The sequence below is a fragment of the Anser anser genome (genome assembly GCF_964211835.1).
Source record: "Anser anser genome assembly, chromosome: 10".
In the NCBI taxonomy this organism is placed as follows: Eukaryota; Metazoa; Chordata; class Aves; order Anseriformes; family Anatidae; genus Anser; species Anser anser.
This window is the reverse complement of record NC_139730.1, coordinates 5,726,738-5,752,688: the sequence shown is the minus strand read 5'-3', so window position 1 is coordinate 5,752,688 and position 25,951 is coordinate 5,726,738. Positions and strand designations below refer to the sequence as shown.

Here is a 25,951-nt window from a genome sequence, read left to right as displayed (position 1 = left end):
GGACTGTATACTTCAAAAGTCTTATGCTTACTAGCATTTTATTTTATATATATATAAACATGCAAGTAAAAGCAGCTAAAAATTTGTATTGATCTTGGATCCTTCCCTCTTCACTGGCAGCTAACCACCTTCCCAAAGAGCTCATCGCATTGAGGACTGTGAGTGAATTTTGCACCAAATCTGGTACTAATAAAACTGGACTAAGTCTAGGATCAGAAGCAGACTCACCTAGGAGTACATTTCCTATCACAGGCACCTATGGTTTGATGGGCCACATACATTGCATGTAGCTCACAGCCAGCAAAGCTCAGCAGACTTCAGATCTGACTACCCCTTCCTACCAAAAAAATAAAAAAATAAAAAAAAATGACTTCAGATGTGGGAAAAGACTTATTGGAAAACTTCTTTGAGGTTCACCCGATGGAGTTGTTTTTCCTCTTCCCCTCTCAAATGAGAGGAATATTAAAAAATACAGTAGCCATAACTATTCAAGTTTGGTCTGCTCCAGTCTGAACACCCACCGTGTCTATTTCTAAACCGTTTGCCCTTCCCTAATTCTTACAAACCACTTTACAACTCAAGTCTAATCAATAACAACTGTGTGAAACAGCACTCAGACAGTAAAGAAGTTGGAATTCCCCTTAATAGCCCTTTAAAGGAGTTTTAATTAATTCCATGTGCTTCTGTAGGATTATCAACTTTACAGTACGACTGCATGTGAAAGCTTTAAGACATTTCACTTATGTCTGCAGGATGTTATGTTACAAAAACTGGTTTTCATGGCTTGTCACCGCTCCCCATTAGCTTCTTGATTAATCCTAAAATCCCACTTCTCCTTCCCTTTCCACTTCAACTAGCTGTCTCTGCAGTTTGTCCTATTGGCCCCGCTTCCTTTTCTCCTAGAGCTTTTTCCAGATCTTAGTGAAGGAAATAGAAGGACTTCCACAGATGGCACTGGGAGCTTGGCAGGATCATGCTCTCCCTCCTGCTTACTCCTCAAAGAAGCCATTTTGCTAAGGCTGTGCAACAAATCTCTTGCACAGCTCCAGTTAGAAGCCAGCAATTCTTTGTTCTAACACAGATGTTTGAGTTTCCTCCCATTTTTCAGTTTCCAATGGATATTTCTTCACTTTCATCACCCCCCAACACCTCTCAGTTCCAGCCTCTCTTTTCAGTCCTTGTACTCTCTTCAGTCCCTATTTCCATTCCTTCAGTTACTTAAGTCCTCTTTCCAGGATCCCTTAGTTCCTGACTTCCTGCACCTTTTCCCTCTCGTCTCCTTCCAGCTTTTAGTACTACTGGGCCATTCATCTCATGTTCATTAATCACACTAGACTTGTGCTAATTATTGTTCAGCCGGGAAGATCTGAAATAGCATCAGAAATGAAAGAGAGGAAAAAAAAAAAAGAGAGGAAGGGAGAAAAGATTTGCTTTTTTCCCCCCATCATATTTACAGCCAGTGACTTTTCTTAATGAGCTTCTGAAAGGAAGGCAAGTGATGTTAGCGCAGGAAGCCTGAGCACAGTGTGTAGTTAGGGGCTAGAGTTCATGAGCTGTCCAGAGCATGTTTTATCAGGTCACCGAGTCAGGCGCACTATAGGGCAATTTCTCTTTCTCAGCATTAACCCTCAACTCTGAGTCCCTGCTGGAAAGGCCTCCCCCTTCACAAACACTCCAGGATAAGATGATAAGAAGATTACAAGTAAAGCCTCTCTTTAGCAATTCCACATCTCCTGTCAGACACAGCAAGTTAAATTACAGTGCAGGCTGCAAATGCATTGATCATCCACTCAGCTCCTACAACCCAGGGGTGAAAAGATCCATGCCGAGGATAAGTGAAGTAATCTCAGGAAAGTTTATTTTAGCTGGGAGGGGTTAAACAAGTTCAATGAGGCAAAGCTTCAGGAGGGCGCTGGAGCCAAGTTCAGCAATGTCGTGTTTGTGCAGGTACAGGCTACAGGTTATACATGCCACAGCTGTTTGGGTCTTCTCCGGCATGCTTGTACTGTGCCATGTGAGCTGCAATACCTCCCCAGAAGTGACAGGAAAGTGCTTCAGTCATTCCAATAAAAGCCTCCACACCTTTGACCACTGATAGAGTAACCCCCTCTTTCCTGCAGTAAATGTCTTCTGCTGAACCAGAAGAGGACTTTTTACATTCACAAGAGCTCCCCTTTTTACATAGGTGGCAACGGCATTCGTTTTACCTCTAAAATCTATATTACGTTTTATGACAGAAGGAATAAACCTCCCTAAGCAGTTTTGATAGTGAAGGCAGGATTGTCCATTTTAAAGATAAAAAAAAAAAAAAAAGATTATAAATCATTAGGAGTGCTTATGAATTCTATTCATGACTGCCTTCTTTATTAAAAAGACCCATTGTAAAATGGAAAGTTCAGAAGGCTTGGTGGTGAGCGAAAATGAATTATTATGACATCACTGGGTCATGAACTAGGCCCACTGGCTACTTTCCAGAATAAAATTGACTGTAGAGATCAGATGAGCCCATTTGTACTGAGAGACATCTGGGTGGCAGCCAAAGAATCTGGGTTCAAGCTCCCTATTTACAGAACATGCTTCCCTTTCCCCTTTCATTACCAGGAGTAATCTAGATTTCCCAGGCATGATGTGTGGGATAATGATGTCACTCGATTCAGATTCCAGGAGGATTTTCCCCAGAAAGTTTCCTTATACTTCCCGCTTGGTTAAGGACCTTGTGAAGAACACTAACATTTCAACGTCCAGCTGACACATACAGTACGTTCTCACTGCCCTGCTGATGAGAAGCATTTTACCTTCAAATAAGCATAATTTGTCAGACTTTTATGTCAGTTTTTCCTCTTGGTTTCTTTCTGAGATAATAAACAGTGTCTGAAACCCATAGAGGAACTCATTTCTGCTAAGAGGTCATTTGTAAGCCTTTAAGAGCATCTGCTGAAAACATAAGGGGATAGCATTTTTCCCCTCTTTTTGTCTTAACTTTTCTAGTTATCTTTCTAAATGCAAAATGACATCTTATTCAAAGCTTTCCAGTGTCATCTTCACCTTTCCTATTCTACAATTTATACTTTTTTGATATTGCTTGAGACTTCAAGGAAGCTTTTACCTAATACTGTAATACCTATTATCTGAAACATTTAGGTGCACATATACTTGCCAAAGAGCAATAATGCAGATCAATTGGATGTCAGCAGTCCAATAAGGTGGAATAGTATATTTTCTGGGGAAGAAAAGATGTCTAACCATCTGACCTTAGCACTGGCACCATCTCAATATTAATATATTTTATGCATGCATGTGATAACGTTTTACCTTCCTTATGGTCCTGCAGGGAAGTTTCTCTTCTCCCTACTGAGGATTATTACCTATTCAGAGGCGGTTATGATTATAGATACTTACTAAGACAAGAATAATTGACCATAAAAAACCTTTTATATTCCCACAATTATTTTTGCATTGACTAAAAGTGTCAAGAAAATCTAATTTTATTAGCAGGACCCTAATTTTGCTTTCGTTTAACGTATAACTAGGTTTCCTTTCCCACCCAAGGCATGTTTTCACTTCAATATGTTTGGCAATGATGCAAAAGAGCAATTTGTCACAAGATTCTGACTGGGAGCACAGGGATCAAATATCTAAGTAGCTATGATACATCTGCAGGAGAGGGAGGGGGCTTCAGGAAGGTATCAAGACCTCGTACATAGAGAGGTGTCAGAAGACATCTCTATTAAGGTTTCATAACAGTCATAAACAAGTCCACATAAAAACAGTAGTCTGACAGAGATTGAGATGGAGCCAACACAAAAGAAAAACATTTCATTACTGTTTTGGAAGAAAGGAACTGAAAATCCAGTTCTGCTTACATATTGGACATTCAGGCCACTCTTCAGTAAATCGGAGTGCTAGAACTCTGAGGGTACATGAGAAGACTTATTAACTGAAACAACATTAACAGGGACTATATATCAGCTACGAGTGGTTAACAATAAAGATGAGACACAACAGCAGAGTGACAGATTCTCAAGCACAAGACTGCTAACTGTAGGTGAATTAACAGTTTTCTCCTAATAGATCTTTATTTTAAAAATAAAATTTAAAAAAGCAAAACCAAAACCCAAATCAAATCAAAACAAAACATGCTATCCTTACAGTCAGCTAGAGGTGGTAAAATTAAAAGCCAGGCCCACTGGGTGCTATCCTGGTTTGAGGGAACATTCTGGCAATTCAGTAGAAGGGAAAGAAGCCTGGGCAGAGCCTTCATGCTGCAATTACTATTAGAAGCACTTTATCCTTCACGTCATCCTGAATGTTTTCTGAAATCCAGATCTCATGGGATGTGATTTTTAAAGGTACTTGCAAGTCTCTGAAAAAGTATAGCTCACTTAGGTGCTTTTGAAAATCCAGTCCAAAGACTGGACTCTTTCTAGAAGTGCCCTTTCTATTGCACAGATGTGACTGTGGCCTAAAACTCATTACATAAAGGCCCTAAAAAATTTAGCAATATGAAACCCCTAGTTGCCAGGATCTTGATAAATAACAGACCTAACCTCTGTAAAGCTTTATGGAGGTTCTGAAAGCAATCTGCATAAGTATTTCCACACTTACAGCTGTACAGAAGGACACGATAAGGCTCCAGTAGAAAGCAAGTATGGCTTTGTCCTAATCTAGGCCTGAGGTTTCTTCTGGGTGCATTTCTCCATCTCATACCTATTGAATTCACCATAGAAGCTATTCTATACTTCTGTCGCAATTTTTACTTGAATACAGGATTTCAGGACTTGGCCTGATGTTAACAACACCACTAACTGAAAACTTCATAGTAAAATATACTTTAAAGCCAAAATGATTTGTGAAAATATTTTTGCTTCAATGCAGACTTTGTTTACGGGCCTCCTAAGTGGACCACAGCAACTGTCCTTGCCTTGGAATTTGGTTCACTTTCTGCCTCTGATATATGTTTTCTCTGTCATCTGTGCCAAACTCCTTTACCATCTCTACACTTTGTCTGCTCTTTCCTTTAAAATTTACCGTCCTCAGAGATGAACCATTCAAATTTCTTAAGCTTCTGTTATTTTATGAGTCATTGAAGAATGCACTTGTAAGCTCAGGATGCTCCATGGTCCAGCACATGGCTGAAAACTCACGTCCAGCTGCTGTGCTTGCTCAGTACAACAGGGCACAGACCTTCTGGAGGACACACACCCTTGACTCTTCCTGAGGGTAAACTTGAAGATTTGCCAACAGTCTAGAAAACTAGGCTGGTCTTGAAATTACCCTTGGACAGGTCCTTGAGATAAAGAGCAGGTGTACTCTGGGCCTTTGTGGAACAGAGATAAATATCCCCTCTCTAATTCACAAGAAATGTTGCTCACAGCTAAGAAAATGCAGCTGCTGAAGTTGCCACAAAAAAAAAAAAAAAAAAAAAAAAAGGATTTGCTATCTTCTACCATGCAGGAACATATTGTGAGTTATTTTTGAGAGCTGCTGTCCTACAGGGTTTTATTTTCCTAAAACATTTATGAAGCTAATTTGAAATATTTTCTTCATCAAGAGCATAAAACAATGTGACAGAAGAATTCCTTCCTATTAGATTATATCCATGAATGAAAGTTTAATTGTTTAGTTTAAAACTGTTTAAGGAAACCTGCACATGAATAGGAAGTCAGGCTTTTAAGAAAGCCAGTCATAAATATAAACAAATATGTGATGCCAAATAGCAATTAGTGCTTTGTTTCTTTTTTGAATGACAGCATATCTTAAACTCATTCATTTCCAGTTCTGACTTGCTACAATGTGTAAAAATACTACTGCAAATCCACCAAATAAGCTTTGTCTTTCTCTCTTGAAGTTCTTTGGCTTTCACTACTTTAAACGCTTTGTTTTCCCTTTATCTTCTGAGGCACAAAGGTCTCCACCTCTTTTTTTAACTTTGTTTGCCACGGCAATTATTCATAACTGCCTTACCTGGAAATGTTTCACAGATAGAGACAGAGATTGTGCTCACCAGTTGGAGTGCTAACAAACTGACTGCTGGTATTTTAAATGCTGTGGCATGTAGAGTCGTTGCAGATCTAGATGGTTCTAATTGCTTGCAGTTGTTGAGTGACTGTCAAAACCATTTATTCTTACCACTGATGGTAAATTTTGGGGGAAACGTCACTGTAGACAAGAAGGTAGATTTTTCAAAGGCATAAATGGTAGTCAGGCATCTCACTGTCATTTGCTTCTTTGAAAACCCTGCCCAACTCTTTAGACAAGTTGCCTGGCAAACAGATGTGCAAGGATGGATTGGACATTTAGGTATCAACACCATCTTTGAACTTCTTGGATGAAGAGTCTGCCAACAATTTTTTGGCCTTTCCTCTAACACTTAATGTCTTCTAAGATGAAACACTAGCAAGTTCTTTAAGCTCATGTTATTTTAAATACAGGCCAAGACCTTTAACGAATTTGCTTAGTGGTGGCAGAGGAGGAAGAAAGATTTGGTCCTAAGTGTTGTTCAATAGCATGTCTTGGTTTTCTCTGGATGGTAGCCAGGACTGATATTTAAGAGGTGTTTTGCTGATGGACTATCCTACCTCAGTGACAATAACAGAGTAGCACAGTCCCCAGCAGCCTATCCATCTTACTAAATCTAAGAATAGATTCATAAAATCAGAGAAAAATCACAGAAGAGCCTGCAAGAATTTAACTCACCATTATTAAAAGAGAAAGCAATATAACCCTCTTCTAGAGCATGGGTTCTCACACTTTGGGGGCAAACAGTGCATTGTCAGCACTCCAAATTCATCAAGAACCACCAAGCATACTTAATCAAACTTTTAATTGAAAAAACACCAAAAAATAATAGAACTTCAACCACAAAGATTACAGGACTTTGAAGGCCATCTGATCTATCTTATAGACCACTGATTGCCCTCAAATGAGAATTTGAATTTTTTTTTCTGAACTTTCTCAAACTATCTGAGCAGCTCTGTAAATAAAAAATAAATAAATAAAATGCCAAGAATTAGTGAAATATTAGTGAAAATTCATCAACTATTTAGCTTGTAATGTTTTGGACTCCTTCAATTTAAAAGCATGTATGGACTAGGGAAAAGTTTTTCGTACATTTGATCTCAGCGGAATCCCAGAAGTGGTGTTGGGAGCTTATGACAATATCTAAAAGGAAAAGAAAACAAAGGAACAGAGAAACTAATGAAACAGTTGTCAGCTAATGCTCCAGTAATAGAGATCTGACATGGTGATCAGCCTATTAGGAATCTGATTGAGACAGGATAATTCAATTCACTTATGATTCACTGTAAAAACTGAATTTTGAAGATAAAGAAACTAAGACCTTGCAAATGGAAAGATGGCTGGAATATTTTACTCTATATTTTCTTCAGAATGAAATAGCACTGTTTTTTCTAGAATATTAACATTTGATTTTTTTGTGTGTTATTATCACAATACATGACAAAAGTTTCACTAATCACTCATGGACTTTTTGATGTCATGAGGAAGATCTCCTTATTTTATTGGAATTTAAAATGAACAACTATAAAGTAAGTATTGAATAATTTCAGTGAGCATTTCCATTTAAAAAAGGCCCAAAACAAAATCACAGAAATCGTGGTTGAAAATGAGTTGGAGGAAGATCTAGGAAAATAGCTAGAATCTAAAATCTACTTTAAAGTATCAACAATGCTGTAGAACTGATTTTTTCTTGCTTTTCCATCACTTGCCATTGGTACCTTTGATAATGAGACAGGGTTAAGGCCCTAAAGAGAGCATGACATAGAAGGAAGCATGTCTTAGCACACCTTCTTTCCATATCTGAAGACCTTGATGTGGACCCTAATGATAGAAACATATTTAAATGTATTGACTGACTACAATGAGCATCAACATAAGTCTATAGCACCAAAGATCCAACTTAAGGCTTCAATTAAGCAAAATTTCCCCTATTATCAATGGGTGTACTCCCCGGCACCTTCTGTATCCTGAAGAAAAGAAAGAAAAAGAATTTAAAATTTAAAATTAAAACATTAGTGCTGCAGGAAAGGTGTCAAATCAGTGAGAGAACAAAGATACTAATGGAGAAAAATTCTAAATTTTCTGGTGGGACTTTAAAATTTCATTCGAAGTTCTGGACTTCAGAATAGGTTTTAGTTTTCAACAACTCCAAATGTTCTGATGCTATATAGAATTTCAGCATTTAGACAAAAAATGAGGAAAGCTTACCCTACAATTACCCAACTAATAAAGTCCAGAGACTTATTCTTTAGAGGCTGAGATAGCCAAATTTTATCTGGAGTAAGCATCTGAACTTCTGGGACAACCTCCAAACTTTTTATGATACCTCTAAAATACACCCTTCTTTTTAACAGTCTGTATGCTCTTTGCCAGTCCTCCAAACACAGATACAATGCAGCCAGTTCTTTAAGTATATGAAATCCCCTGGTAGACACTCACATTCAGAAATAAAGTGCCCTTGATCTACTGTAGCTTTATCCTCCCAGGCCAGTTTAGTGTCTCAAATTTGAGTGTTCAATAGTGCTTATATAAAGATTGCATAAGTGTAACAGAGCAATAACTTATGTTCTTATTTCTGCACTTTTTCTCAGTTTTCCTTAACTCTTCTAAGTGTCCCGGTAAAGAAAAACCCTTGGGAAATAAAATAAAAAAAACTCTGGGAAATTAAAAAAAAAAAGGGAGGGGGGTGGCTCAAAAAACCTTAAACTGTAGGATCGGGGCTGCAAGGGACCTATTGCCTCTGTCTCTGCCTTCCTATGTTTTATATGCAGCTTCATTCCCTTTCATGTAGTTAATCCGACAAGTTTTTGAACAACTGTCTAACTTGTTCCCTGAGCCTCGGGTAGAAATTTTTTATCTTTGCTAAGAACAGCATGGAAAACTTTTCCAAGTCAGTTAACAGTTTGTCTCGCTGTGGGTTTTCAAAGTCTGAGTACAGATTTACAGCATGTTTTATGTATATTTTTTTAGTCCCAAGGTCCCTTCTCTTCACAGATACATACACAATGTGTCATGTAGAAAATATAAATTGTTGATTGTACAGGCACTTTCCTCCTTTTTAAACCTTTCCAAAGGTCTTTTTGTTAAATACACCCAGACACCGTTTGACAGATGAGGGGCTAATTGCTCTGTGAATTACCTCTATCGATTCCTGTTTCATGTTGAGCCAAACAAACAAAAGATATTAATGCTTCGAAAAAAATGAATGATGACCTTTCTCTGCAAACACAGCTTGCGGCCTCTGATTATTGGTGATTCCAAAGAGCAGCGGTCAATCGCAATAGCTGTAACGCTATGATCACTATAATAAGCTTGCCTGACCTTCTCTGCCATGTTAAGTGGTTTAAATTTATTTGCCCAACAACAGTAGAGCTTTCATTTAAAGTCACAGAACATTCAATTCTATCTAAAGATCCAGGGTATTTTTTTAAAGCTTTACCTGTTTAAAAAAAAAAAAAAAAGTGCCTCAGTTGGAAGTGATAATAAAAATGGATAGAAGGCACAGCCACAAAGTTATTTTAACCTGCATAATCAAGAGTCCTTGTTATGGCTCTAACAGCGAGGATTTTTCTTGATCATTTTGCCTTCCCACTGCTCCAGTCGTCATAGGAGTGTAATCTATTTTGCACTCTCCCTTCAACAGAGTTGCAGTTGGGCACTATCTTTGCAGTTATCCCAGCTGGACTAAAAGAAAATCATTATCATTGAATGCAAATGCAGTGCTAAACTCCAGTCCCTGTAAGCAAGATTTCCCAAGAAGTGGTTGATAGCAGAATTTAGCTACAAGGAAAACTCCTGCAAGTCCTTCATCAATGTTCTCTCCCTTTCCCCTCTTCCTGGCTGAGGTTAAAGTGAGAAAAAAAAAAAAAAAAAAAGTAGAAATCAAGTTGAGGCAAACTACAGAAGATGGAGCACTTATCTTTTTGCTGGAAGTGGTCTACAAATTTGCTGGAATATTCTTTATCTTGAGATTTCTACCTCTCTGCTTGGTTTCCTATGGACAAGAAATACATGCTAGGCAATCCTTCCTCTTGATGTCTGCAATAATATGACACTGTGTCCATAAAATGGGAATAATAATCCTTAGTCCCCTTTTCAAAATGCTTTTCTAAGTGTTGGATACGGCAACCTCAGTAAAGTCCTTGGGAATTCAACATTCATTTTGATCACTGTTATAAGCCACTGTAGTCTGGTATCAAAAGAAGGCTGAAATACAGCAACGGGAAAATATGGTCTAAATTTGTTAGAAACAAAAATACAGAATCAGAAATGATTCCTGGGGGACACAAAAGCCAGCAGAAAGCTATTCACTTCTCTCAGCCTCATTTTTAAAATTCTATTTACTTCTCCTCTTTCCCTGTGAAGAAGGCAAAAACACTATTTCTTTTGAAATTCCCTCTCCTTCCACACATAACCAGTATCAGCTCGGGATCATGGTTCAGCCCAAACTCACCACCTGCCCATGAGGTCTCCTGCACCCTCCCAGCTCCCCACCCATGGGTGCTCAGCATACCCAGTGCTCGCTTGGCCGATGGCTTCTGAGCACCTGGGTTCAGCCAGAGACAAGTCTGTGTGCCTCACTTCCAGCCTGCTTTCTAATTCCTCTCTATATATCCCCCAAATTAGAGGGATGCTGGGAGAAGAAACAAATAGCCATGAAGGTGATTTTATGGGTAGCACTGAACTCTGCTATGAATACAAGGCAGGATTAAGAGGTGGAAAGAAAGTTCAGTTGTATTGGCAGGCTTGTGGCATCCTCCAAGGCAGAGCTAAGTAATGATGTAGACATGTTTAGCTTGAGGAAAACTTGGAAGTGCAATAAAGCTAAGTCAAGTGCAGGAGCGTACCACCTGCCAAAAGAAGTGATGAATCAGGTAAGCAAACCATAGAAAAGAATACAGGAAGGAGAAATGTGGGGAAAGTACCCTAAAATTTTCTGTGCAGATATACTGGCAAAGAGCATAGCTGCAGAGGATGTTTGTGTCTATGAAATAAACTTCTTCCCTAAATGAATTTATTATCAAAATGCCCCTGAGGCTGGAATTTAATTTCAAATAGAGCTTAAGTAATCAGACATCTATGTCTTGGAGCTGTGAAAGTCTGAGGCCTGTTGTGTTGCGAGAGACAGCTCTATCTTTAACATCAAAAATTAAAGTTGTGAGAAAAGTGTGTTTCTAGCATAAAAAAATTCTGATGCATTTATGTATCCATATCAGAGTTGCATCCAAGGAAGGAACAGTCCTTTTAAACCCTTATTTGGCAAATAGCCCTGAGCCATAACAACGGTGTAAAGGATGAAATCTCAATGACCAGACCAAGGAAGTTGTCCTTTCTCCCCAGCCGAGTAGTCAAATATACACCGCAGTTATTATCCAATTTGGCCATCATGGAGAAGGGCAGTTCTTTACTTGGAGCTGGAACAAAAATATATTCCAGGTTTTGCCTTTCAGCACATGTGATATGTGTTGTGGCTTATGTTTCCCCAGAAGTAAAAAATGAATCCATTATAGTGTCTGGAAGTTTCCAGAAATCGCCCAAAACATAGATGCTTACTTGAAAACCTTGAGTTCCCTTGATGCAGCACTACGAGTCACTTAAAAAATAAATAAAATAATAAAATAAAATAAAATAAAATAAAATAAAATAAAATAAAATAAAATAAAGAGGGATATTATTTTTCATAGTAAGAAAACCCATCGTTTGTAGAACCAGATTTCATCAGTAGATCACAGTGAAGTTCAAGCACTTTCTATAGAAGGGGAAATTAAGGCATAGAGACGAAGAGAGATGCACAAGAAAAGGAAAGCAATTTGTCCACCTGATCCACAAAGTTTCACTTTCTGAATTCATAATAGGGATTGTGATAAGGAACTGTCACAAACTCCTCCTATTGCATCTTTTTGCATGTTTTAAGCCCAGTGTATTGAACAAGCAGGTAAATATTCACAAACCTTGAAATGAAGAGGCAGCTGGTTAAGTATTGAACAGGTGTTGAAAATATGTTCACACAGTTGTCAAGGTTTTTCAATATACCGATACGTTGGAGACACTTTTTGGAGTGGGGCGTTTTTTCCTGTGTTTTTTTTTTTTGTTGTTGTTGTTTTTGTTTGTTTCATTTTGTTTGTTTTTATGAAGATATCTTAAGCATTTTTGCCTGTGCTGTTGAACTGTGTTGCTTTGTTGCTGAAGGGGGGAAGGAGAAAGGAGAGAAGTGGTGGGAAGAGGCATATTTTAAGCTACAGTTTAAAATGAGTCAAAGCCAACGTGTTTGAGGATGAAAACTGTGTTCATTTGTTATTTACCAAAAGCTTTTTTAATTTATATAAGGGGTTGGTGCTCTCAGACCAGCCTATTTCTCCAGGTGCGATATCTTCCTCATAGAAAATGGAGGAAAATCACAGAATCACAGACAACAATGTAGCCAATATTTAAAAAAAAAAAAAAAAAAGCCCAGATAGCCCAGCACAAGGGTGAGGATTTTTCCATTTACCATGAGCTTTTCCAGAGCTTGGCACAGACTGCTACCTGTTGACATAAGAATTAAGAATTTGTGTGCAGTCATTCCAGCCCCTTATAAGTTACTTTCCAGTGAATTTCCTTCAGGAGTAAACTGGGCTTTAAAAAAGTAGAACGAAGTAAAATGAAATTCTGTGGTAAAGATTTTATCTAGCTAGAGGTTCTGAGAAGTGTATTTCAGACCCTAAAAATTACATATTGTGCAAAGGGATTTGTCAACCTAAAAGTCTCTTAGATTTCAAACAGCATCACTGTGTTTGGGTAAAGTAAAACATACTTTGGCCTGGAGACCGGTTTCTGAGCAATAGGCTCCACCAGTGCAGCAGGCTTTAGGACTGGTTTCTCACAAGAGTAGCTCTTCTGAAATGCCATTTCACACCAGCTGGGGATCTGCTCCTTAAGAACAAAGGAAACAAATTACAGCTAGTCCCTAAAGGCAGATAGCTGGCATTTCCTCCCACTTGTGCCTCCACCAAGTCAAAAATAGCTTCTGTTCAGGAGACATCGCACACAGATGAGGATTTAAACCATTCTCAAACTGAGGATGCTGCTCTGCCCAAGAATGTTTCTCGGAGAACACTGATATGCCACAGTTCTGGCTTGAACAGGCCGGATGCGATAATATATGGATCTACAAGTACTTCGGATTTTATAGGACACCTCCCAGTAGAACGTCTGCAGTTGTTAGCTCAAGGGATAAAAAGCTTGCGAAGATGTATTCCCACAGCCAGATGGGATATAGAACTTTCTCCCTCAGCGGAGAACCTCGCATTTCAAATCCTGTCTAGGTAAATTACCTTTCCAGGGCTGGGTATTTCCTTTTTGGAGATTCCTTGGAAATAACCACCAGGGAATTGACTAACTTCTGAATGGCCTGGTCAGACAAGAAGGAAGGAAACTTGCACTAGTCCAGTGGGAGGCACAACTTCAGGCAGTCAGCATCCTGCAATTCTTCCAAGTCAGTGAATCATAGCAGTTTAACTCTCTTTCAAGGGCAAACTTCTTCCTTTCAGATAGGGCCAAGGTAGCAAAGGCAAGGCCTAAAATAGTTTCAGCCAACATTTGGCTTTGAAAACAATTTCAAAGAATGACTGCTTACTGCTAGGAAGAAGCCTAGCCTTGATCTACAAGAATGGACAAAGAATATCTCTTTGAGTTTAAAATCTGGAAAATAACGGCCTATTCAAAATAAATATATATATATATATATATATGAAAATTGGTTGCAAGATTTACTTAATATCTCCATGTAGAGTTCCAAGGAAATGTATAAACAAAATGGCTTATCTTTTCTTGTGGTTGCTGGAGATTAGTAATAGTCTTGATACCTGCTTAATTTCATTATATTATGTGATGTTATATTTATTATATTATATTGAAATAAAAAGCAGCTATAGACCTTTCCACAAAGAAAGTTCATGCTAGTACCTTAATAAACAAGGCCATGGCCCCAGGGGCTGTTGTGAGCTTTTCTTTACAAAACATTTCTTCACCTCCTTACTCAGATGGGTTCACATTTACATTTTGCTGTAGGTACTCTCTATTTACAGTTCAGAGCTATGCTTTTCCAGGTTAACTATAGCCTCCAGATTTTTTGTGAAGCTAATGTCTAGTGGCCAGACATTCACAATAAGTTAGGTCATCATATCCATCAGGACCTGGGTCTTGTATAATAAGTGAGGAAAATAACTGGGTAAGTGCTTCAGTGTTTCTTCAAGTTCCTCAAAGGGGTTTTGAATATTGTAGTGGGTCAAACAGATTTCTATAGAAAATAATTCATATCTAATGGGATGAACTTTAAAAAAAGCTCATGTGGTAGGTGCTTAGAGCTGCAATTCAGATGCCAAAACTAGAAAAAAAAAAAAGTGTCAATTTAGTCTGACCTCCTTATATGAGGCAATGGCTTACATTAGGCTTATATGGCTAAGGTTACTCTGGGGTCTCTTGGTAATGGTGTTATCAAGTAGGAGCCAGAGAGACAAACCTAGTCCTTAGACAAACATTTTGGTTATCATCAGAATCACACCAACATTTGTCCTAAGACGGAATCCAGATTCTTCTCTTCTTCAGTAGCTATAACCTCTGATAAGTTTCTCTAAAAGCTTTTTCTTCCTTCCCTAGACTCAAGTAATAGTGGTAATTGATGAATTGATTCAAGACAAGAAAAAAAAAAAAAAGCTGGGCTGTATTCCTGGCAGAAGCCACTGTGAACCAGGAGATTTCAATATAAAAAGATGTTTGCAAATGGATTATGAGAGAACATCGGTGATGATAGTGCTTTCTTTGAGAAAAAAAAAAAAAAGAAAAAAAAAAGGAAGGAAGAATGTTGGGTTAAAACTCAGATGGTTGAACCAATTCAATTTCCTTGTAGATGTTACAGGTATTGTCAATTAATAAAATCAAAAGATTATTAACAGTCTAATATACTTCCCTACATTTATGCAGTTTGTATAACCTCTTGCAACTTAGCTCATCTCAGCAGCAGAAATAGAGAGGTTTTACTACAAAACTGAATTACTACCCAGTATTCAAACTCTACTCCAGTGTTTCACAGGATGCCAGAAAAGGCAAGCTATGCATTAAAAGAAAATACAGAAATGGTTGACATCAGAAACATTTTTCTATAGCAATGTTCATATGAAATTGAAATAACTATTCAAGATAAATGGCTAATCTTTATACATATGGCTCTTGCTAGAATTAAAATTTATTCTATATGAGCAGAAAGAGATTTTTCATTCTTTTTAAATAATTGTTTAAAAAATATTCCAGTCCAAATTATGGACGTCAAGCCTACAAAATGTTATTTTTAAACATCAAGCTGTTTTCTTTTACTTAGAGAGAAGCCAAGGAATAAATTGCTAAATATAGTTTATATGTTGGAAACAGTGACACAACCTTCATTCTCTTGGTGCTGTAAAATATGTAACTTTAAATATAAATTTTACAGAACAGTATTTTGCTCAACAGAGATTTCATTTCACTGAGTGAATCACATTAATAACACTTAGCTTATATAGTGCTTTTCATCTGTGGATCCCCCAGCACTTTACAAAACGTAAATTCATTACCGATATTTTACAGAGACGCAATAAAGGGATTTGCTGAAGGTTACACAGTGAGTTAGTAACAGCTGCGGAAGGAATGAAGTCCCAAAAACTTGTTCTTTGCCTATTAGAACACAATGACCTGCACATTAATTGTTTTTGTTTTTTGCTCTTCTTTCAGCATGTGTCCCTGGAAAAACACCCTGAGAATTTATTGCAGGGAAGTAAACCAAGTCAGGTATTATGCAGCGTTTTGTGATCCAGTCACCTAATATTTATTTGCCATATTTATCCTTGTAGTGTCTACATGAAAATTGAGAAAGCCAGGTGTGTAACACCTATACACAACACAGTTTCTGCCAAAGCAACTTACACTTGAACGAGACCAAGAAAGACAAGGTAGAGATAAATGTGACACTGAGATGTGACAAGTGTCCAACTGAGTTTAGTTTACCTTTTTTTTTTTTTCTTTTTTTGGGGGGGGGGGGTTACCTTGGTAATGAACAGCTCAGTGGAATGACAAGACGAGGAAAAAGAGATGGAATGACAGGATGGATATAGGAGGAATCTGAATAATAATTAAAAACCACCACCACCACAACAATAACAGAGGAATTGTTGAGTGGTCTATTGAGCTGTGGTCATGATTTTCTTCAAGTATGCTCCCACATCAGTCAAAATGTTGTGGTTTTTTTCTTTTTTAGAAAAAAAAAAAAGGGGGGGGGGGTTGGGGGGGGCAGAGGGTTACTCCTTGCCAGCTCTTTCGTAGGCCCAGGAAGATAACCTAGGGCACTCACACCATTTCCCAAAAGACAGTTATTTCCTCATAGAAATTATCCGCAATTGGTAGGAATTTAAATGGAGACAGCAAATGGCATCACCTCCAAGTTATTTGTATTCTGCAAAGCCACACAGTCTCCAGAACTAGTGGCTTGATATTTATAATAATAAAGTGAATATGGAATAGTGGATCACAAAGATTTCATGATCCCTAACTTAGATTCTTTGGTAGGAAAAAAATAAAAAATATAAAAATCTAGTCTTCAGGTGCTTTACTAAATTCCAAATCTGGAGTCTGACCAAGTTTGGAGTCTGGCCTCCCCAAACTCAAATGACATTGATGTAAATTTGGAGAAAGTATTTCTTTTAGTAGACTCACTCTGGATTGGGAACAGAATCTGTCTGAAGAAACAGTGTGTCTAAACATGCATCAGTTCCCAAAACTCTTGAAGAGAAAAAAAAAAAAGTTTTCTGATACTTCATTTGCCGTCTTGCTTTTAGCAGTAGAATAAAATCCTACATATCATACCCCTGACAGATGTGGAGTGGTGTGTCTCTACATAAATAGAATTAATTAGATCATTGATTCACAGCAGCTGAAAATCCGGTCCTCTGTTCTACAGCACATGTCAATGTTATTACACAAACAATAAGATTTGCTTAACAAAAATATAACTCTGGTCTTTTCAGGTATCACTGATACTTGATTGTTTCGAGCATTGGCTTTCTGACAGGGTTTGGAATGAAGCCATTTTTATTAATTTAGTTATTTTTGCTGATATAAAAGGTCGTCTATCATGTTAATGATGTATCGGTCTGTGGTACCACCGAACAATAATTACAGAATGTTCCTAATAGTAAATCATTTGTCACAATCAGAGCTCACTACAACAACCTTTTGTTGAGCAATAGAATACATTAGGTGAATAGCAATACACCTTTATGCTTACCAATTAAAGGACCCCACACATACAGAATTTACATGAACTTTAGAGTGAAGTATCATGAATTACGAACTGCTGCTTACAAAATCTTGCTAGGTATAGAACTTGCTGCTAATTTTTAACTTGTCAAATCATTTATATGTATCTTTTCAAGTATAATTGGAGTTGCAGACAGATTTCCCAGTCTGTCAAATCAGAAGTGTTTGGAAAATTTCAGAGGATCAAGGACTTTGAAAATAGACACAAATAAATATTTAAAAGACCAGCTAATCTATTCAGAATGCAAATATGTCCTGTCACTCTATTACTCCATTTAGATAGTGATAAAATTTCTTCTTGTTTTATCCATTTGGTAAAAACTGCAAAAATAGTTTAGGAAAGACGTTTCCAAGCATTAACTACAGGTAGTGGTAGTACCCAAAATACTGATGGTTAGCTGTGGAGAGTAATTTGATCACACCCTGTTGGAGTGTCCTTTATTTCCAGCTGCTGAATGTCATTAACGTACAGCAATAAACTGAAGCAGAAACTTTTAGTACTTTCTTATTTTGCCACACAAAGATATGTAATGAAGGAGCTGCTTCATGAATTAGTGCACCTTAAAATGGATATCAAACCAGAAATAATGATTCCTGGATTTTAATATTCCCTCCACATGATTTTAAAGGCCCAGGCTTTGTAAGTTCAATAATCACGTCCTTCTCTTCACCCCTTAATACCCCGCAGAACAGAAAGGCTATAGCTGTCACCAGTGCTATGCCTATTAAGAGCCATTAAAGTCTTGACCACATGAGCCCAGTAGTGCCTAGATTAGACAGATTAAACCAAACCTGAAAATAGATCTTTTTGGAGGTTCAGAGGGTTCATTCGCATGTTGCCTCTTGCAGCTACTAGTTTGAGATAGCATGGATTTGACAGAATACTATGAGATATCCTGCTCCCTCCGTGATACTGTCCCAGCTGCTGGAACAAGCCATGCAAAATCTCATGAAAGCATCCATCCTCTCTGGAACTGAAACCCCATCGCACGGTTTCAAGATCCTTACACGGTTTGGATCAGGGTCGTCTACTGATACTTTTCTACCACAAACTGTTGCTCCTTCTACCCCTCATGAGACAGCAGCACACACACACAAACACACACACACAAAAAAAGGAAAAAATAGATGAGCTGCCAAAACAGTGCTGTACTCCACCCATATGCCTCAATTATCTCTCCCAGGCCTCTGCAACACCACACACCACATCAGGAGCAGCAGAGGGACTACCAATGAGTAATTAAACCTCTTATTGCTTTGCATGGCTGAGTAGTTTTCATAACAGCACTGCACAAAACTTGAGATTCACAGATTTTTATATAAGCTCCTCAACGTTTCTACTTGCCTCTCTCTCCTTTTTTAATTTCAACCGTTAGAATAAACTTTACTGTGAACTGCTGGGAATAAGAGGATTTGAGCAGGCAAATGCTAAGATGATTGTTCATTAAACCCAATGACTTTGAAACTGCCTCTGTGTCAATTAAAATAAAAACTGTCAAATGCTTTAAAAGAGCAGCTTTGTATAATAGGAACTCTGTTGAGTTTATTGGCAAAGAGAGCCATTCCGGGAGGTTATGCAGAGGAAAATAATACGTTGTACTTAGGAATGTTGTACTGGTCTCTCCGATTCATCTTCAGAAAAGAAAATGGTAGCATATATATCAACATACACACGCAGGCTTGCTGGACAGCTAGAGAAAGAGGGGGTTGGCCTTTTACTTTTGTTTTTCCAGCCTTTTTTTTTTTTTTCCTCCCAAGCTAACAATTAGGATTAATTGTCAACTTATAAACCACCGGGCTTTGTTTTGTTTTGTTTCTAACTGGATGCAGATTTAACACTTCGTATAACTTAAAAATGCCATTTTGTTACAGTAGCCAACCAATCCGACAGGGGATCTTCACGCCTGCGTGTCAAGTGTCAAACATAAAATAGCTGTAAAATGGGACAATAAAAAGCGTGTTACTGTAGGATTCTGACAGCCCCTGCACTTGGCAATTAGAGAGCCTTCATAACAATTAACAAAATTGAAATCACATTGAAGAAACAAGTGTGGGTGGGTAGGATGGACATGGTGGAAGTGACTTCCTTCTGTAAACACCCTTCTTCTTCTCTGTCTTGTGGCAATACATGTGTGCATGCAGTGGCCATCTCTGGACAATGAGAAAATATATGCAAAGCAAAGAAACCATAGGGACCCATGGGTCCCAACCAGGTCCCTATGAAACAAATTATGCTGAGTCCTCAAGAGGGCAGTGACAAGAATGGGGGGAGAAAAATCTCAACAAAAAAAAATTAGAAAATTCAAATGTCTCTCCCCTCATACTCCCACACACCACCCACCCCTCACCGTGTTCTGTCCAGAAGAAAAATCCCTCAGCCGCAATGGTTGTTTTTATTAAATTCTCCTCAATAAAAAGCTCAGGCAGGATTTATTAGGTACTCAGGGCGGACGTTTAGTATTTCGCCAGTTATTAAGTGAAAATCAATAGAAAGCAAAGAAAATGGAAGTCACTGCACTGTTAGCACGCTGTTGTCGCCCAGATATTATGTCGGCTGTCTTGTAGATTCATGACAGACGAAAGCGGCCGGGAGAGAACTCTTTCTGCTTACATTGCAGGAGCCAAAGTGGGGTTATTCATTAGATCAGGCAGCTGGCCAGATGGATTTCCAGTTCAGTTTTACCATTTATCTTAAAAACGCCTGTATCGAGTGAGAAAGAACACTGATATTATGTGATATCGATGGCAGCTTTATGTATCTAAATCAGGATTTATTGTTATTTTGTTCTGAAGACCTTTTTTTCTCAAGAAATACCATTTCACTGGAAGAAAATAATAGCTAAAACCTTGTCAAAGATAACCTTTCATGTTGTTCGTGCACCGCTGGCTGTAAAACAAATAGAACCCAGGGTATAAATAGGTTTAACCACATCCTTACAAATCATTCCCTTTAGGATTTTTTTTTTTTTTTAAATGGTACAAATGTGGGTTCTGGTCATTAGTTGTTTTTCCTGCCAGTAATTTAGTTATAAATAACGTCAGCATTTGTTTTAATTGCATTAAGAAACACTAGAAGTTTTATGCCTCTGGAAGGCCAGAGCAGAAGGTTTTTTTCAGTGGGTGGGTTTGAGGAGGAATTTTTTTGGATTTTTTTTTTTTTTTGATGATGATTTTTTTTCCCTTTTTCTTTTTTTAAAGCCTCCCTCTCTGTTACCAAACTTTTCACCCAGATCATCACAACAGAAGCAACAACAGCTGTTCTACCATAAAAAAATGTGTTTTTAAGAGAGAGGACCAGATCTCTGAAAGATATTAGCTCCTGCTCAGGCATCTATAGGAAAAGTGCAGCTTTTCAGAAGTTCTCAACATTCAGCAAGTTCCACTTTCTCCAGATCGTGTAACCCTTTTGCAGCCAGGATTGATTTATTCTTGCCCTAATCAGGAACGCTGTGCTGCTTGGGCCTGAAGCCTGTGAGGCCTTGGCCTGAGCCCTGTGAAGCCTCACCCAGAGGCCTGTGAAGCCTCACCCCCCTCACAGACATGTGATCAAAAGGGCTGTGGCATCAAACATGTCTTACCTTCTTAAAACAGTAAGGGGCTTATTTTGAACCACATGTAAATAGACACTAGCTTCAGCAGTCTCTGGCAACAGACACTAGATTCAGCAGTCTCTGGCTCTGAAACTGTTGATAATGTCAGGTCTGATGAACAGTGCAGACACACCATGGCTAGGTGGTGTCAATGCTGGCATGTTTTACTGTGTGTTTTGCTTGTTGGTCCACAAATAAACCTTTGCACTCAATAACCTAATACCACAGCTATCAAAAATAGAATAAAAGACATTATGATAGGGATGTTGAAGATGTGGATTAGTGGGCATCTGTGACTGAAAAAGGCCCAATGGGACATGAGAAGCATCTTGAGGGATCAGTCACCTCCATGGCTCAGGCCATCTTTCTACACCAATGCTTTTCATTTCCTCTTCACCATCCAACATATTAAATATGTTTAACTCTGAGTGAACAGTGAGTTCTACTAATCTAGGTCCATCTCTGACGATGTCAGGATCACCCATGTTCTAGCTGGGCTCTGCCCCTACCAGAGTCTCTTTAAAATGTGTTCGTCATGACTCAAGCAGCAATTTCAAACCACAACTTTTAGTCAGTTGTCCTTCAAAGGCTGTGAAGCCTGTAGAGCACCGGAAAAAATAAAAAAGCCACTTTGAATCAGGCAGATACATACAAGAGGACTTACAATGTTGTAAATAGCATCACAGCCCTGGCAGGAAGAAGCAGAGTGCATTGCTTTTACAGTTTTTTCCTCTTTTCCTTCTGAGAGTGTCAGCCTGTCACCATTTCACTGACGTGCTGGACAGTTTCCCCTAGTTGTGATATTTTTCTAGGATCTCTGAGTTTTTAGATTCCCTTTGAATCCACTGTACCACGGAAGAGGAAACCATTGTATCTAGGATGGAGTTACACATGCATGCTCTTCCCCTACCAATAGTTCATCTATTGTTATCCTGAAAAATCCTTTGATTTAACACCAAAACCTGGCCACCCCCACTGAAGCTGCTTAGAGAGGTAGCCATAAAAGCAAAGGATTTTTCCCAGCCACAAAGTTCTTCTTCCTTCTTTCAGAAAAGATTTTGAATGCAATGTGGAGAAAGCTTTTAATTGCTGTGAATATTAATTTTTTTCAGTGCAGTAAGACTCATTCTTGCTAGAACATCTCTCGGAGTCACTTACAGACAAACCAGATGTGGTGTAAATGTATTGCTAGTGAAGGACCCTTAAACTCTCTGTATTGGTGACCATTAAATTTTTAAAAACTAAAAAAATATTTTTTTTCAAAAACAACTTTTCACCTAGCAAATTAGATGCTGTTCCTCAGATCCACCCAAAGCATTTACAAGATGCGGGAATATCTGAATGCAAGCAAAGGAAACAAAAACATACTTTGTTAGACACTTGCATATAATTTTGCTAGAGACCCTGTTTGAAGTCCCCACTGATAAATAGACAAAGCAGAGACACGAATCTTAGGATCCTATATACGAGGTGAAAGCTCTACAGCAGTTATGATAGCTTCAGATTTTATATAAAAGTATAGGTACTGTTTTGATGCAGCTCTGGAAAATGTTTCTTTGTTTATTCATAGTCATCATCATTCAGAATACATTTCTAACTACCGAAGTTTCACAAAATAAAACAAATACCAGCATATCTCTAGACAATGAAGAAATGGAACTGTGTTTAAATCTCTATTTTGCTTAATTTAATTCAGAGACTTGAATTTCTTCCTCACAGGGTTCCCAGATGAGTTTAACAACCAGAAGATATTAGTTACTCTGTGGTGGAACACAGAGCTAAACTTTTGACCAAAGAGACCTGCAATTGTAGAATAACTCCTGAGGTAACTTTTAAATGTAATTGTGTGGTTTATCAAAACATTTCAACATTCAAAAAGTATTTTTGTTTCGTTACAAAAAAAAAAAATCTTTTTTTTTTTTCTTTCTATCTACTTCCAGTGTCTTCTGGTTGGTAATGGCACTGGTAATTCTGTGGCTGTGTATAACAAACTGAGCCATTTTTGTCACAGAACAATGATTTGCACAGATGTGTTTTATATCTAGTGACTTTCTACTCCCTCTCTCTCTCTCTCATCTGCTTTTAAAATGCCACATTTGTATTGAAGATATGAAAAACAGAACTTATTCCACTTAGGTCAAGGTGGAAAAGTCATGCTTCCCTGGAAGGATATTACATATATATATTAAAAAAAAAAAAAAAGTTTTTAGTAGCAAAATATGCAAATCAGATATTTTCCAGTATTTTGCAGCTTCCTGTGCCCCAGTGTTGAGCCCTGCTCACCTCCATGTAATAGGCAATCCCCAGAGCTATGCCTTCTTCCATCTGATGCCATCTTTATAGGCTCTCCACATGGGACATCAGTCCCAGAGCAGATCAAAGAAATGGCATTTCTCCAAGTAGAACTTGAAATGAGATGAAGTTTTCTTCCCCCTGACTCCACCTTCTCCAAGCCAGCGTACTCAGTGGTTTTCTCAGTGAGAACATTAAAAAAATACTAACACCTGAATTGATTAGATCAAGGCTTGCTTTTTTTTTTTTTGAGAATTGTTAATAAAATCACACTTCTAAAAAGAAAAAAAAACACAGGATGGAATGTAAATGCTGCACTAATTTAATTACACTTTGGCGCTGGGAGACACTAATGTAAATATTCTGGTGAGTAGGCCTAAGACACTTGAAGTAATTACTTAAAGGCTTCCTTTCAAAGAATCTCCCCCTTTTTATTAAATGCCTTTTAACATTAGCACTTTCTTCCTGACAAATTAAATGAAATTTCATTACTCTCCCTGACTTAATGGCATGAGGCTGCCTGCTGCAAGTGCAAGTTAACCCTCTCTGGACAGAAGACACAGAGTTTGTGTATTCTGGTTGTTTTCGGGTGTCACCACAGAGCCTGAGCATCCTCCTGGCTGCCCACCATCATCCTCATTCTCATCTGCAAGTTTTGTTCTGCACCCCTTATCCCAGAGCATCCCATCTATTGGTCCATGGATGTTTACAGACTAGATCAACTGCTAGGCATGGGATGGTAACCAGCTCTTCAGTTTCTCCAAGTTTAGGGAAGCACAATTTGTGTCTGGGAGCTGAGTCTGTAGGATCCTTAAGAGACATACCTCTAAAATCTAAGTCTTTAGGAGTCTCTTTGTGGAATTAGAAGACATCTAATATCAGATACTTATTTTCATTATTCAGCCTGCTAGCCTAGGATTCCAGCATTAATTGACAGTATAAAACTTCAGAAATATCACAGTTCAGGGACCACAGGCACCTTTAACACCAGTAGGATTTCATGTACTTGCAAAGAGAATTGAGATAGAAGCAATGTTGCTAATCAATACTTATATGAGCAGATTTACTTTTTGATCAAAGTCCACTTCACCAGTCCATTTTGTTACACACATTCCCCCCCCCCCAATTTCTCTTTGAATTAAATAAAAGTCAGGTCAGGTAACTCCTGTTTTATTTACATGCCCACATGGCACCCACAAGTCCCATCAGGCCAGCTTCTGGGTAAGGGAACTGGTAACAAACTCTGTGCTGTGCTGTTTATAGACTGTCCCCACAGCAATAGGAGCTGAGCAAAGCTTTTAAAACATCCATGAGAGCCAACACACAATCTGGAAAGTGAAGAAGCAGCAAAACAATAGCCCTCTGTGCCTGACAGTTCCCTGAAGGGAATCACATCATTCGTGTCTCCTAAAATGTCATTCTCAGAGGTGGGCAGCAACCTGGCAGATTGGAACTCAGTCCTCTGAAGGGTTCACCATTGGAGGCTGCAGCAATTTCACCTCTCGACAACTTCTGACGCTGCCAGGTTACCACAGTGGTAGCTGCTATCTGCATGATTTTGCCTCTATCGTTCTGTTTCTTCTTCCCTTCCCCTATAATTCTGAGATTACCAAAGGACCATGTTAAAGTCAGCCAGCCACCAGATGTGCTTCATGTTGACATTTTCTACACTGTACTTTCCTTCTAATTCCTTATCTCTTGAATTACTGCCACGCCAGGGTATTGCTGCGTGAGGAGAGGTACAAAGAGAAATATGGACCTTTGCTGTGGAGTTTAGTTTTTGCCTCCAAATGGAACAGATGGAGGGTAGGTGGCTTCAGCTGAACTTCACGGCCACCTCCCCAGCTGAAATCTCTCGGGCAGGGTTAAAGCGAGTCAGCAAGCTTGCACTGTTTCACCCCAGCTGGGAGTCTGGCCTTACATATAAATAGGGAAAAAAAGTTCAACTGCCATATCCAAATCAATCCTGTCCTGTCCGTTGAAGCTGCCAGCAGCAGAGGAAATTTATGCTAGTTGTAATAATGGCTTTAAAAAGTTCTTTGATGAAAAATTACCTCTGGGTCTGCCTCTTCTGAGCATGCTTCACCCATAGTACATGAGTTACTGGTGCCAAGTTCCATCTTATCACAGATGTCCTTTTTCAGAACGCGGAGTATTCAGGGCTGAAAAAAAAAAAAAGGGCCTTGCAAACTCAAGTTCACATGGAACATTTTTTTTGGCAGGGTCCATAGGTCAGCCTATAAAGAAAGAAAATATCTCTGTTTTCTTCTGCAGAGTTATCAGATTTTGAAAAGAGAGCTTTCTCCTCTTGTGAGGTCCAGGTAAAAGTTCACCCATTCTCTGGCTGCTTGCTTCTGACAAACAAAAATTAAGGACCTGAAAATAACTATTTTATCTGAAAAAATGCTAAACATCCCAAAACAAACATTCAGCTGTGCCGCTGCCAAATTCCACAAGTAAGAGAGCTGCAGGCTGAGACAGCTCATGTCTCACTGGGGAATAATGGGTAAAGTTTGGCCAGCTGCCCCTTCCAGGCCTTCAGGGATCCACAATCCAATTGCAGTGTCTTAGCGGATGTGAATTTCAAGGTTACACCTGGGTGTTCAAGGGCAGGGCCAAGTGTAATCGGCACTTAGATCATAGATTAATCTTATTTGCCATCTATTAGGTTTGATTCTAGCTTCCCGCTCTCCCTCCCTAAAGCCAGGATTATTGTGATAGTTTAA

At 38.6% G+C, this 25,951-nt stretch overlaps 1 long non-coding RNA gene across 3 annotated transcripts in view; it reads right to left on the bottom strand.

Moving 5' to 3' along the window:
* LOC310905070 overlaps positions 1–25,951 on the bottom strand; it is a 71,276-nt gene that overhangs the window by 22,979 nt on the left and 22,346 nt on the right. Inside the window, exons 3-4 of one of the 3 annotated variants that reach the window (XR_014588759.1) lie at positions 25,280–25,387; positions 19,691–20,044 (exon numbers count right to left, since the gene is read on the bottom strand). This is a non-coding gene — a long non-coding RNA (uncharacterized lncRNA). Of the gene's footprint in view, positions 1–19,690; positions 20,045–20,064; positions 24,826–25,279; positions 25,388–25,951 lie in introns of those variants that run through there. The other 2 variants (XR_014588758.1, XR_014588757.1) reach the window with 2 other exon arrangements.